At 32.5% G+C, this 16,211-nt stretch overlaps 1 protein-coding gene and 1 long non-coding RNA gene across 7 annotated transcripts in view; one reads left to right on the forward strand and one right to left on the reverse strand.

The window, feature by feature from the left end:
• The window catches only part of Csmd3 (CUB and Sushi multiple domains 3), a 1,141,260-nt gene that overhangs the window by 772,847 nt on the left and 352,202 nt on the right, over positions 1-16,211 (reverse strand). The gene's annotated exons all lie outside the window — the stretch shown is intronic.
• Positions 576-14,756, forward strand: LOC110350347 (uncharacterized). The gene is made up of 3 exons (XR_002396849.2): positions 576-730; positions 1,189-1,242; positions 14,468-14,756. It is a non-coding gene; the product is annotated as an uncharacterized LOC110350347 (long non-coding RNA).

Below are 16,211 nucleotides of genomic sequence, written 5' to 3' on the forward strand. Positions count from 1 at the left end.
ATAAACGGCGGAGGAGCGCAAATTCTAATTATCAAGTTTGTACTGCGAATCTTGCTCATATTTTCTGGAAGCTTCAGGCTGCGGCCTTGCAGCTCACTTGATGGGGTTGCGGGGAGGCAGTGGCTGGCGAGTGACCGGAAGGGGTCATCCTCAGAACAAATGGTCTTTTAGTACCTTATTCATGGAGATGGCTTCGCAGAAGACTGGACTTATAGGAGCTGCCTCCCAGCTATTTCTCTGAGAAATGCTCCAGAGACTGAAAGTCTTGGGCTTCAGGCGCAACAGGGGCTCTCTCTCAACTCCTGGGTTTTTTTTTTTTTTTTATTTCTGTCAATCACAAATAGTCCCACCCCTGAAGACACAGAATGCTACCTCTGATTGGTCAATCTACTGCCAAGCCCACCCATAGAAGAGCTCTATAGGCCAACAAACATGCCAATGCATTTGATTGGCTCTGACACTACCACCAGCTCCTCCTTCAACTGGCCCTTTGGGAGACTTTTCCACAGCCTCCGCCATATTTACAAACAGGAGGAGAAGAAGGTTCGCTGAGGATGGAGCCAGGCTTACAAGATGGGAAGGGGTGGGTTTGGGGTCCAAAAGTGGCACGTCCCGCTGAGCAGGCCTGGAGAGGTCACAGAAACTGTGGCTGAGCTCAATGCACAGAGCCTTGGACCAAGAAGACTTTACTCTTCTCCTGTGCCTCCTTCCATCTGGCATTTGAGCTCAGGTACGAGGGTTCTCTGCCAAGTTAGTCAGGCCATCAGGTTGCCCGAGATCAGGGGAAAGGGAACAACCGAGGCTGGGTCTTCAGGAGGAAGAGAACATTCCGGGTGGGTTCAGGGTCGCTGAACCCAAGGCTGTGGGTCCAGGTGGATAACTGCCCTGTAGACCCAGTCCTACTGTTTCTCTACTAGGATTTACCTCTTTATAACACATATACCATATATTTTTATATATTGCATATTTATATGTTATGTATTTCTATATATACATTTTCTAATATTTGTAATATATATCTACCCATTACTCGTGCTCTTTATTGTCTCACCTAAAATATAAGTCTTGTGAGACAGACATTCATCTGTTTGGTTCTCCGATGTAATTGCAAAACATAGAATAGTTTTGGCACACAGAATTTGGTTAATTTTGCACTAAACTAATTCTAACATTATGTTTGTCTTCAAGGTAGCCAAGAACCAAAGAGCTAATTCGCTGTAGATAGAGTCAACCACATAGATGGTACGTATATAAGTATATTCTTTGCCTGAATCTTGTCAGAAAATTTCTGAACAATCAGGATTTCTTTTAACTTTTAATTTTACTACAAAGAAAAACTTAAAATGTCAAACAACGAAGAAGTCTTACAATTTTATAGTTATGAATTTCCTTAATTGCAATCATTAGAAAAAAAATAAACGCAAGTATCTTGTGCTGACAATCAGGGTAATTATCCTATCAATCAGAAAAGAATTATTTATAGTTATTTCAAGAATTATGAAATTTTTGGAGAATTGATCTCTAACGAGTGCTTAAATACTGCCACTAGACTGGTACAGAATAGTGGAACAAATTATCACTAAGTGTTGATTAATGACATTCATTTGACTCTCTGACTAATAAACATAGCTTGGTGTGTATATCACATGTATGTTGGTAGGCAAACCAAATGTTCCCTGAGTCAGCTGATCCAGTAAGTTGCATAATATTGTTTCAGAATGTCACCTTAACTTTCTATGAAACTAGGGATGTATCTTACAGATTTACTCGTTTTCTACTCATGTTTATCCAGTGTGCCAAAGAGGAAAAACACTCTTCCTTAGTAATAAGATACAGCAGCCAGTATCAGATAACGTTCTTGAAAGTAGTTTGATAGGATACATTTCTTACTGTAGAGAAGTAGCCTAAAGTGAACACAAACAGCGTTTCTATGAATATTTCTTTTTTACAGCCCATGATAATTTACGTTTTTATCAAAACTATATTAAATGTTAAAGAATATTTTATAACATGAAACATGTTCTGAAAAGATACTTTGGATTAAAAAAGAAACATGGTTCAATATTAACATATTCCTTAACATTTTGTAAAGCAGTTTAATATACATCATCTTATTTATTATTTATAATGACTTTACATGGCAGGTAGGCCAATAGATCTGTATTATTGTACTACAGTATTAAGACGAAAGCAATGATGTAAAAGCTATGATCAGTTTGGTAAAGGAGAACATTAGCAAAGTTCTCCCATGTTCCATGTGTGTTTTCATTTTTTATTTTGTGTTGGGAAGCTAAAATGGTGTGAAAAATAATTAGCCTAAGTTGACTTAATAGTCTTCAAACTATACAAGCATAAAGATTTTCTCAGCATTTTTTTGTATTACGTTCTTAAAGCCAGTGAGGCTAGATTAAATTTAATCATTTAAAAGTCTCTAATAGCAGTGATAAGCTCTCCAGCTTTTGTGTTTGCCTGAACTCTGAAAGTAACAGAGATACCTGAGAGTGAGTGTTCAGAGCTTCTAATATGCAATTCAGTTGTACTAATATAAAGAACGAGCCATCCACTGCTTGGTACAGAATTGGTTCTTACTGTACATAATGTTGACAGAGCAACTGACAAAAATGACTACTTTTTTTAAGACTGAGAAACATACAAACATAATACACACAAAGAACAACATCAGGCCAATAGATAAATAGAAAATCTGTGAAGTAAAAGGCCAACCTATATTCTTTGCTACATTTACATGTCATTTTTTATGCTGACATTTTCAATTGTATGGAGCTCTTTAAATATGTAATTCTTGATGCTAGCAAATTTTTTAAAGTAAGCTTAAGCAGTATAAAATTTTAAGGGAAATCGAATATTTCCTGTTTATAATCCATATGAAATGAACTTGAGATAATATTTTCAGGGATTATACAGGTGTATAGTATTTCCATACACATACAATAGAGGGTATATGATTCACAAAGGACCAAGCCATTTGACATTACAGAATGTAGCATATGGTATCCAGCATATCTCCTCTTACAAAAGATTCTCAGTGGATAAAATGACATTCACATGGGAGGACTTCTTTATTCACAAGAAGATACATTCACTTATCTCTAGAGGATATGAAAGCAATATTGCTTCATTTAAGAAATTACACTCAATTTTAATGCATATAAAAAGTTAAAATAGATAATCCATAAGATTACTAAAACAAACTGGGCAAGTTTATACACTAGCAAGTCATATATTTGAGTAATAATGCACCTATCTGGCTTCTATGACTGCATATATCATTGATGCGTGTATATGTGTGTATATCTACATATCATATGTGTGTATAATTAATGAAATGAAAAGGAATACCAAAGCAATGGAAAGAGGGCATCTATTGATTCTATAAACTTTTAAACCCATCCAGTTTAAGATGCATAAAAATATTGCTAAAAGCATTTGTATTCTACACTGCACATTCAATTACCTACAGAAATAAATTATGTATGGTTGGTGATCTGATTTAAAAGCTGAGTTCAGAGGCAATGTATCAGAAACAGAAAGACTGCCATATCTTAAATGAGAAAGTGGCATTAAAAAATTATCCAACTATTCCAGTGATGTAAAAATCACACATGTCAAAGCCAGGATGTTCATATCAAGCTTTACCAAACAGTGCTGAAAACTAAATATTTTAAATACATATATATATTTGTACATGTCTTTAAATTCATTTTAAGCTTGAAGAACCCAAGAGAGTATTTTTAGGTTCATGATGTGTGCCCAGAAGTGACTGCATTGTGAATATGGTTGTCTTAGGGGTGGGCATATTTAAATAAATATGCACAAAGTCACTTTCAGTTAAAAGCTTTAAGCATGTAAATCAATATAAACATACGAATCAAAATACCTTGCTTACAGACCCATGATTCTTCAAACTATATAACATTGGAATAGTATTATGTATTCTAGTTTTTTAGAAGTTTAAAATTCTGCAAAAGAATGAAGTTTCCAGATCCAGCAACAGTGCTGTAACATTTGGTGGGAGAAGGGAAGTGAGAAAGGGGGTGTTGTGCATTGGGATTATTTCCACATTATCATCTTCCAACTTCATTTCAACGATTAAGGAAAGGTTCAACATCAAATGTGAAAAATTCTCTAACAGTTTTCCCACACAGTACCACAAAATGTGGTGACTCTTTTAAACCTGATGCTTTCTAAGTAAATGGCATATTTCTGTCTCATACTGACAAATGTGCTGTTGGTTAGTTTGGCCTGGGAGGCTATTCTAAGAGCCATTTCATTCCACCTACTGCTTCCAGTGAGAACTGCACATGTCCTGAATAAACAAATTATTGTCTATTCTATTTCTAGCTACAAATGAGGTAATTTTTTCGACAAGTGCCAGTATCTCCAAATGCACTGCTTTAGTATTTGGTAAATGCACACTTTGATATTTGTCAAAATATATACATCTCAAGTCTCTCCATTGTATTAAAAAATCAAGCTCTTTTATAGAATGATTTTTGTGTGTGTTAAAGAAAATGATTAAGTGAATATTTTACTGAAAAGCTCTATGTGTAGATTTCACTGTCTCCTGGAATATTTTTCAGATATCACACACAAAAATTTTGCACATAAACTTCAAAAACAAATGTTTAATGACCACGCACAATGTGAATATACATTTGAGGATTTTTAAGGTACAAATGCATTAACTTAGTGGGAAAATGCCGTATCTTCAATGAAGACACTATTGACCACTTTGGTCACTTATTTGTGTCATAATTTCCCGAAGGTCAGGACTCCATTTGAAATTCATCCCATGAGCACACAACAGGTGCTCAGTAAAAGTAAATGCATGCTGAATTGCATTAAATGTCAACACCTCACCTTCAGGAGAAAAGCCATCACTTTTTCCCAATCAAAGAAAAGAGCAAATGTGCCAAGATGCTATTCAATAACAAACTATGGAAACTGGGTTTTTTCAGAACTTCACTCTCAACTTGCCTTCACTTTTTCCACTGTAAAAAATTTGTAATAACTTTGAAGATTATTTCTAGCAACTTGTCAAAGATTAATTTAGTTACCTCTTAAGAGAGGTTGGATATTGTGACTTTGAATAAATTTTCATGCACCTACTAAAATTTTAATGAGTGTTAATTTTATAATAGCTACACATTTAATGAATAACCAGGTAAACATTTAAAAGTATGTTGTCTGTAAGTTTTAAAGTACGAGCTCCAACTCCCCAGATGGGAATTAGATTTGTCTATGAATCTTCATTTCTTTAAAATTTTGCTGAGAAAAAAAAAGTGTGCAAATATTTTAGTTTTCATTGTTTTAGTTCTCATTGTTTTAGTTCTTTAGTTATTAAATTAGGGATAATTTTTGTTGGAATAAGTTAAATTCTCTGGATCACTTTTCAATCTGAAAACTTACATTTAATGGGAAAAGAGAAATTAGGTATCTGTAAGTAAAGAATATATTCAGTAGAATTTGAATTCAGCTTTTGAAAAGGGCTAAGCTTACAAATATGCTTCATTCATTATAAGAAAAAATTACATTTTATAACCAAGATAGTAGTATTCTAATGATCTATGTTGATTCATATTTGTTTTACTCTACAACTAAAAGAGGAGTTAAAACATTTGGTTTCTAGCATAAAATAAAGATGTATATGTATATGACAGACAGAAAGTGTTGGTGTGAAATCAGCATTCCCCTTATTTGTATAGTTTCAGGAATCATGGGATTCCATGACTTGCTGAATTATTTAACCCTATAAGCTCATGTTTCAAGTTAATTTTTAAACTTAATGACATTTCTGAAAATGTGTCAATAGACTAGGCTTTATTTTCTTTCAAGTCAACACCTAATACTGCTAACCAGGCTTGCCTCAATTTCAACCCAACCCACCAGCCCCCATAAAATAAGATATTAATTCAGAGCCTTGTTAGGAAAGGGCCAAAGAAGAAAGAGAGTGAGAGAAACACTGCATTGAAAGATGGGCATATTTTCCGTGCATTCTTCTATGACTGTCTTTTTGTTCTTTCTAGTTACAGAAAGCCTACCAACATCCATCTGCTGTATTTTTAAATTTCCTTCAGTTTAAGCTTTGTCTTTGTTAAAATTATATAGTTTCGGGCTGGGGATTTAGCTCAGTGACACCTTGCCTGCCTCGCAAGCTCAAGGTCCTGAGTTTGATCCCCGGTACCAAAAAAAAGCAAAAACTTACATAGTTTGATTAGTATATTCCTGTTATAAAACATACAAATCAACAAATATTATAATTTTCAAAGGTGAATAAATTGAATTCCAACCTTGCACTACCCCATTCCTTTCTTATCTCAGAATTGTATATTTTCTCAGTCGGATCAAGACAGTTTGTCATTTTTTTTTTTGAGCAGCATTTTATCACTCCAGTAATGTCTAGGTTTCCTTCCGTCTATTAACTGCTCGTCACAATTTACTTAATACTCCCATTACCTAATGTTTGAGTCTAGTGGCATGAAACTTAGTCATGGGCTACCTTCTTTTCTGACCACATACTCTCCATCAAAATAATCTCACCATGCCTACAGGCTTTCAATATCACCCTTATTTTGTTGGCTATTAAGTTGATAACTGCAATCCTAGCTTTTCTGTTGATTTTTCAGACTTGCATAAAACAGTAATGTGAACTATATATTAAAATCATCATCCATATCCTGGTTCACTGTAAAATCTAGAACAAAGAGTATAGTATACTTTATCATTGAAGTTCCAATTTCAGAGCAAGACTTAGGGTAAGTTGCATTTCTTATTTATCTAAGAGGGCTATAAAGGAGGAAACATAGATTTCTGAGGAGTACCAGAATTTCTTAAGTATATTTGTCCCTAAATCTTTACCTCTCCATAAAAGAGGAAAGACATTTACCATTGTTATTGGGGGCACTGAAAGAAGTATTCTTGGAGTTTGAAGGCCAGCCTTATCAAGTACCAAGCAGAAGTTAGTAAATCACAGGAGATCTCATGGGAAGCAGCTGTAAATATTGTGACAGTTAACTGCAAAAGATAAAATAAAAAGGCAGGAGGGCACAGAAAAGGGATCTACAAGACCTGAAAGAAGAGAACACTCTATTGTCCTAGTAGTGTTTATCCAGTTAGTTGATTTTGATGTTCCCTACCCATCCAAGTTCTTCAACACCACATGAAGTGTATCATCACAAAGTGGTTGACTAAACATTTGAGTCACTGTTGAATTAATTCTCTGTTCTTATTACCAGAAGTCCAATCAATTGGCAAAGCTTATTCTGGTAACAAAATATATCCTGATTTTTAAAATCTTTTTCTTGTTTCAGCAAGGTCACTTAGACCCTGCAGTACTCTAATCAGATTCTATTGAGCACTTGTACATGTTGCTCTTCACCTAACACACCTAACAGTCAAAACAATTCTTTTTTTTTTTTTTTTTTTTTTTTTTTTTTTACAATCGATGTGTCATTATTATGCTTAACTTTTTAAACTTGAAATGAAATTTGGACCCCTTGACCGGACTTTGAAATGTATGGAACTTTTGGTCTTTGTCAAGTCCTTTACCTTGTTTCCCACAAGGCAATTTTACCTGTGCTATTCTCCAGCCACACTGACATTTTTATCCGCTGCACTCAGGCCTCAGCGCTTACTGTTTGCAAAGTTTAGAATGTTCTTCTGGAGATGGTGCTCTGGATAGGTGACTTCATTTTTCAGCGTTTGGGAAGATTATTCCTCATATGGTTATACAGCAATTTGTGATCCCAAATACCTCAATCTCAGCACATTAGGCAATTTTAATATTCATTTTGTAGCTTTTGAAACTTTTATTTATTTACTAATTTATTTTAGAAACTTGATCGTAGTGTGTCAGAGCCATACCTTGTCTACCTTACCCACCAATCAATTGTAGAACTGCAAAAAAATGTAGTCTAAATAAACTTCTGAAAATTGGATGAACTGGAAACATTAACATTAATTTACTCAAACAAATATTCCTTCATTGGCTCCATCAGGAGTCCTGTGGCTCTGTATAGTTAGAAAATTACCAGAATATATATTTACAGCAACTCTTAAATATACACGGAATTATACTTTTGATCATCCACAATTATCCAGATCACAAATTTGAAACACAAGTTAACATAAAAAATCATGTAAAATAATAATGAAATTTTGTTATTAGTAATATTACTAGATATGAAAGAAATATTTGCATATGGCAATAACTTATATTCCTATATTTTAAAAATTCCATGTTCCAAATATAGTAATTTTCTTCAAAGCAGTTTATTAATTTTAGAAGCAATGGGATGAGAGGAATTTAGTACTTCACATTTAGATATATGTACAAGAATTTACCAAATGATACAATGTATTTAAATTTAAAATTATATTACAATAAAATGACAGATTGTCATTAAGTCCACTCAAAATACTCCCCTTTCTTTGAACACACTTATCTCATCATTCTTGCCATTTTCTGAAGCAGTTCTGGAAGCCTTCTTTCATGAGTGGCTTTACAAGGTGTGATCAAAAATGTGGTGAATGCTGCCTGCAACTGCCATCCAGTGGAAAGCCTGCCTTGTTAAAACATTATGGTGCCTTCATCCTTTTTTTTTTTTTTTTTTTTTACTGGATTTGGCACTGTGTGACTTCTTGCTGTTCCTCAAAGTTGAAATGACTACGACAAGCAAATATTTTAAACTGAGTCAGGACATTGAGCTAGTCACAACAGCACAGTTAATCACAGTACAACTAAAGATACAAAGAAGACTTCCAAGTCTACTTCAAAGAGTGGCCAGAGGATGAGTTGTTTCCTTGAAGCTCGTGGAAGTAATTTGAGAGCCATTAATGAGAGCCTTTCTTTTACTGCAGTACAGCTACCTTAATTTAAACATTCTCTATCGGTCACACCTCGGAGGATGTGAAACTTTGAAAATCAAAATTCTCATCTTGGTTGATAGTTAAAAGCATTAGACATATTTGCAATACATATCTTAAATAAAAATTAAATAGAAGTTTTTGTTTTATTTTTCCTATTAGAAGATCACTGGCAAAAAAAATAGCTCTTCTTGCTTCTTGCTCAGAATAATTCTTTAAAAAGTAATTGTTAAAGTTAAGCTTATCATTCACAAAATGCAAAATGTATGAATATAGACTTTTATTTTTCATTTTATTGATAAAAGCAATAGGAAGCACATGACAGAAATGGGATAAAAATTGCTCCCCTAAAATTTCAAGCACTACAAACTCCTTGGATACTATAAAGTATTTGCATAGTTATATTGTATTTTTTACACAATTTCATAACCTGAACACTTAACTCCACATTGTTGACAGGACAATTTTTGGATATATGAATATTTCACTTAAATATTACAATTGCATAGAAGATTCGCTAGTGGTACGTAAGCTTCTTTTAAATACATTTCATTACTTTTGCCAGAAAAAAAATTGAAAATTATGGTAAAATTTTCTTTGTTTTTATTATTGTCTTTAACAAGTCTGTTATTTTCTTCCTGATGTTAGCCAGGTCAAAACATTAAGAATTGTGGATTTCAAGCGCAAAGACCCGAGTTCGATCCCCAGAACCAAAAAAAAATGAAAGAATTGTGGATTTCATTAGAACATAGCCTGATATTTAAATATTTCTAGCTAAATTAAATGAAGTATCTGTACCTTGAAGTTTGAATATAGTGATTGTCTAACTTTTCACTTAAAAGATTAAAATTTTTATCAGTCTTTAATTTTTTCCCCTTTCAAAACAGCAAGGTAAAAGATTATCATAATTCTGAATAATGCAGAACCATGTAGGAAATACTTTGTGTTCAGATTTATCTGACATTGATGTATAATATAGAATAAGTAAATTCATCTATTATGTTAAAACACACATAACAAATATTATAAATATAAAGATAAGGTGATAAAAATAACATGACAATATTTATACTGCAATTTTAAGTCAAATGTTCCTTTAAGTAGGGGTTATACTTTAATTATAATTATTTCATAAATATAAAGAAGAAATTTCCCTAGCGTAAACTTCCTGTAACCCAGCATTTTCTTGTAACTTATTTTAAAATGCTGAAAGAGCTAAAATTAGTTTGCTTTACTGTTTGTTTTAATTAAAAAATTCAATTCTACCCACTAAAAAAGTCCCCCACAATCAAATAAAGTATATTGAAGATAATATAGACTTAAAAATTTATAATTATTCTTGATTAATAACTTGCAAATCTCATTACAGCTAGATTAGCAAAAGTTAAATGGTGCTATAGCCATCTGGAAATTAGCAAATTTATGCAAAAAATTACATAAGGCAAAGTTAATGCCTTACAATACATAGCCCAAAGTCTGCTCATGACTTTCCAAAGGCATTTGTAATAGTTAAAAATTTAAACAGTTTAGAAACTGACAGTAAAGTACATATAAATGCTCCTCTCTCTAGGCATCTGAAAGCAATTTGGATGATTTTATTTTGTGTGATTTAGGTTATGTAACGCAAAACTTACATTTCCACCACTGCATGAAACAAAACCTGTAAGACTTAATGTTTTGAGACAAAAATCTACCACTTGGCAAATGGAAATGTGAGGGACAGTTTGTCTGTGTTACCTTTGGCCTCCATTTGGAACTATCCATAGGTAATCCCCTGATAACAGCAGCTTTCTCTCACTGTGTCCTCTTCCTTTCTCCCAAATCCACCCATTTTCACTCCTATTTTTTACCACTAATTTTGATGCAGAGCAATAAATACTAACAATTTCAGTGCAATTTTTCATATTAATATTTTTCTAGTTACTAAAATGAAACTATTGTTTAAAATTGCTTTCATTTTCATGAATTCTAAGAGTTGCTAAAATGTTGAATCAGAAATGGTAGCTGTAAGATGCACTTATCACTTGCTAGTTAATGTGTTTCAGAACCATGAATCATTTTGTAGGTACCATTTGTTAATAAAGTTTGATCTATTGGGAACAAAGCGGAAGGAAAGAGATTCAGACATGAGGCCACCACCTTTGCTAGTGGGTGTTCACTGGAAATAGCCCTGGAGATTTTGTTTGAGCTGAAGAGAAAGGAAAACAGCCAGACTTATGAGAAGAGAGAGGCAAGCATTACACTTTTTTCCTTTTAGTAATATGTACAAGTCAACCGGGGATTTAGCTCAGTGGCACCTAGCCTGCTTCGCAAGTGCAAGGTCCTGAGGTCCACAGTTCAATCCCTGGTAAGGCAAAAAAAAAAGAAAAAGGCTCGGAGATCTAGCTTAGTGAACTTGCTTAGCATAGCATGCATAAGAACCTGAGTTCAACCCCTAGTGCCATAATAATATACACAAGTTAATTAAGGGCATTTAACCTAGCAGTAGGCACTGAAGACTTCAGGACTTTGTTTTCATCCCAAGGTTTATATGGGACTCTCTAAAACTGCATCGTTGGAACAGGATACCATAATCCTAAGCTTACTTAACTGGTGACTAAATAATCAACTATAGGGAGGACAATAGTAATGCTTCTATGTGTTGCTTATGTTCTGTTTTTGTTTTTGTTTTGCTTTTAAGCTACAGCATTCATGTATTTCCTAAGTATTCTATTATTTTGAAAAAGTCTCCTCTGCTCCAAATCAGCTGCAGTTTAGGAAATGATAAATGAAGCTTATCCATATGCTATGTCAAGGAGAATAATGATGCTTGGAATTGTCAACACCAATAATAATGAAAAATGTCTGTAGTCATCACCTCTATTTTTTCTATTTTCTTATTGTGTCCATTAGTATTTTCTGTAATCAATAGTGCCTATTTATGACTTTTTATTGGTATATGTTTGGAATGCATAATAAATATATTCATCATGGGGAATTGGTACTTATGCACAAATATCACATCTTGCTCCATCTTGCATCCCTTCCCCTCCCTTTCTTCCCGCCTCTTCCCCATTCCCAGATCCCCTTCCCATCTCGACAAGTTCTCTTCCCAAACTCAAAGTGATCTGATTTCAAGTAGCAGCACTTTATTGAAATCTAGTTAGATCACTAATTTCACAAGCCATTTGGTTGCTTTCTTCTCTGGAATTTTATGTTTTTTTCATGAAGTTCTTTTGATTTGCAGCTGTTTTCATTCTATATGTGTTTCTACTATTTATTGTTGCAACTCTAGAATTAATACTTCTAGAACTATGTGCATGTTTTGCAGAAGAATCCTTTTAATTCAACATTGTTGGGATACACAAATCATTGGTCAAATAAAAAGTTAATATGGATATTAAAGAGTCTGTGAAAAGATAAATCAATTGCATATTTTATTTTATCTAAATATATGTAGCTATATTCTCAATTACCAATTTTCTCATAGCAACACAGGAACATTTTTAAAAATAAGCATCTATAATTTAAATTGCAATTATTACAGTATATTTTCTTTGTATATAACCCATGATAGTTTCCTATCATTCCAAATTCTTTGAAATTAAGTAAGAATTAAAGACATCTAAATTGCAATTATTACAGTGTATCCTCTTTGTACATAATCCATAATACATACTTTCTGCTACCATTCTAAATTATTTGAAATTAAATAAGAATTAAAGACATCTATTAAACAAGAAACATTTTTAAAGTTCTTATCTATTTTTATATTATAATTATATTAATTTTGTCTTCCTTTAAATAGTTTCTTTAATCATTTTCCTATCTTCAAAGTATCCTTCCACACCTAAGTCACAGGAATCTTTAGTAAGTTTGGCCAGAGCATTCAAATTGCCTTTCTTTTTGCACAAACAACTTTTATTGCCCCTTTATTGAGACCAAGTCATATTAATTCAAAACAAGCATAAAACATTTGGACGAGACACTTAGGTAACCATGAAATTAAAATACTGGAAACAAAATTATTAGACAGTTTACAGAATGGCTTACAAACTAAAATAGCTTATTTTACTATAGAAATAATTCACTATATTTTATCAAAGATATAAAAAGTATTTAGTAACCCAGGAGATCTATTAAATAAAAGATTAATGAAAGACATCTTCTATTCATTCCAATGGTTTCTTCAATTGAAATTATTGGTTTATATAAAAAACAGTCCAAATATATCAATGTGGAATAATGCAGTACACATCAAGAAGCTATCAAATAGGCATAAAGTACTTCCTGTTTCTATTTCTATGTCTCATGAAAATGAACAGACTGGTAAAACTGGCCTATGTCATTAAAATATTCCATATTTATTTTATATTTAAATATCCTTTTTGTTTGACAAAACTTAAATATAAATGTTGGTAATCAACTAGAAACAAATCCAGGATTCTCTGATGACTCTTAACATGAGTAACCTGTTTTGGAAAAAAAAAGGTAAATTTTATCAAATCATGGGGAAAAGAACATTAAAAATATATTTATTTGGAATTATTTTATCATCCTATTTATAATATTGGTGAGGATGATTTAAATTAATGTAGATAATATAAGGTACTTATTTTCAATTTATACCCTATAAAGCCATCTTATAAAATATATTATTTTAGAAAATCCAAACTGCATTGAATCACAGTTCATTTTTAGTTATGGGAAACTTTTTCTACTACATCAAACAAAAAGAATAATATAACATTTCTGTTGTTTCTTTTTAGGCTATGTATTTTATTTGCTTTATTTAAGTCTTTAAATATTAAGTATTCTAAGTAATCTACGCTCTGGCACTTTATTTTGCAAAGCTGTATATATTATTTTGTTCATCTGAAACTTCACAAAATAATTTTCTGACCTTGTGAGGATTTACAAATGTAAATACAAAAAGAATTATACTTTATTAAGAATTATACTGTATTTGTTTATTATACTTTATTGTATTTTAGTAGATTTTAATGTTTTATTTTGAGTTGATGTAAAATAATTGAATAGCTTGTAGGTTACATTTTATATTTTGAAACCTTTATACGTTGTGTACTGATCGAGATTTAGTGATTGGCTATAGGTCATTAGTTAAAGGCTAACTTGCAAGTAAAAACTAATTTGCAGAATAATTTCATACAAATGATTTTCCATTTTAAAAATATTTTCAAAAAGTAAAAGGAATTCAAGTCTTTCAATCCTATTTTCCCTACAAACATTTCACTTTTGAAATTTTCCTTCATTTTATTAGTAAAGAATCTAACTAGAAAATTAAGAAAACAAAAGGATCCAAAACTATATAGCTTATTGTGATAGAATTAAGATCGCTGTTCAGGTTTTCTGATATCCCTTTCAATTTGCACTAGAAAGATAGTATATTCAGCTTTCTTTCATAATACTTTCTATTTCACTAACATTGAGAAATCTCTATTCCAATGAGTTATTTATTCAATGAATGTCTTCATTGCATGGAATTCATTTGGAAACTACATTGATTTATAATAGACATTTTATTTTATACAAAAATAACTTGCTCAACTTTTAATATCTAATTTCTCTTCTGTGTTGTCAGGCTTCTGCTTAATTTGCTGATGAAATAGCAACTTTGTCCATGTTGGGATCTCTACTTACACACTTGGTTTCCTTTGAAAATTAAAACCCTGACCTAGAAAACAAGCACACTGTTCAGGGACACCATCTTGTAAGTTTGGTTGTTAACCACCCGCTGCTCTCAATAAATCAGTCTGTGAACTACTGATCCATGTCACAGCAGTCCACCTGTCTATCTGTTGGAAACATGTGCCTACAAACCGAACATTGCTCCTTGCAGTTTGTTCAGTTAAAGATACTCTACTTTCGTTAACTGTAATTTATGTTTATAGATATATAAAGCAAAGTAAGTATCAGTAAATGTGATCTCATGCTTATGGCTTGAGACTAGTAATAGGTGGTAGAGTACTGTTAAATTTTGCAATTGCTAAAGAAGTTGCTTATCATTCATTTCTTAAACCATGTTACTCACTATAGCTGCAGTGGCAGACTTTTACTATAATCAATACATTTTAAGATAACTTTGATAGTTTCATAGGATATATTTGCTTTGTGTTCATCCTCAAATGTTCTTGAGTAGTTTAGGTAATGACTTTGTCTTATGAGGACCTTGATTTATGAATTAAATTAAAATAAATTTATAAATATAATGTGAATGCATCAAGGAAGCCGCCTAAATCAAAGAAAAATCTATACTAAGTCTTGTTTGGTTAGTATTTCTATTACAAATCTGAGAAGACAAGCCTCATAAGTATCAATGATGTATACATCAGATGAGTATAGATAAGAATTTGTCCTTATCCCTCATTCTAATTTACAAGACAATTTTGTAATATAAGAGATTATTGGCAAGAATCCTCTAAAATAACAGATTACTTCTGGAGAAATAGAGCCGAAAAATAAACAGATAGTTCTAATTGTTTCAAATTCTCAAAGAGAATAGGACAAAGAAAAATAGGAGTGATACAATGTGTTAATTTCTGATGGTAAAAAACAGCCTATATTTGGTCAGCCAATAAGAAGCCTTAAATTGTGATATCATTTGAAGGATCTTCTTCTGAGGGATTCACATTTGATCTCTCTTGAAAACTAAGGAAAAAGAGAATTGAAATGTGGTTGTATTCTTGTGCTCCAAAAATTTACCTGGGAAAACAAGGACTACAAAACTGGTGAAAAGCAAAAGTCTAATTTTCTTTTGTTTTTACATTCTACCAGGATCAAAACTTCCCAGGAATGATCCTACCTGAATGTAAGTTACTATCCCTGTTGTAAAATAGAATTTTAAAATTCTAGTATGTTGCTATTTCTGGTTAACACTTTCTTGTCTGTCAGTGAGGGGTCAAAGAAGCACTTACAATCATGCAACTAAGGAAGTGTTTCAGAATGGAATTAGAAGCACATGTTTTAGTCTAAACATTAAGAGCCAATTAGAGTTAAGTAATTTTATAGTTAAGTGAGTTGAGCACATTTTACAGTTTCCATTTAATCAATTAAAATAGCCCTGACTCTTCAATTCTTCAGATGAGGAAAACCTTAGATAGAGAAACTGAACAGTTCTTGGACAATGGCTAATAACTGAGGAAGGAGGGCTCGAACCCAGGCCAGTCACTTTGCAGAACTTCAGCACTTAAAATTACTACTACACATGTTTTCCAAAGATATTGATCAAGAACTTCAATATGTCCCTAGCCCTTAGGAAGTCTACTATACTTTTCCGCATGATTCTGTATCTTATTTACATAGATTATGGCAATTTACATCTAAAT

Source organism: Heterocephalus glaber, unplaced genomic scaffold (assembly GCF_053883595.1).
Source record: "Heterocephalus glaber isolate CG9 unplaced genomic scaffold, H.glaber_assembly_v1.0 deba00001555, whole genome shotgun sequence".
NCBI lineage: Eukaryota > Metazoa > Chordata > Mammalia > Rodentia > Bathyergidae > Heterocephalus > Heterocephalus glaber.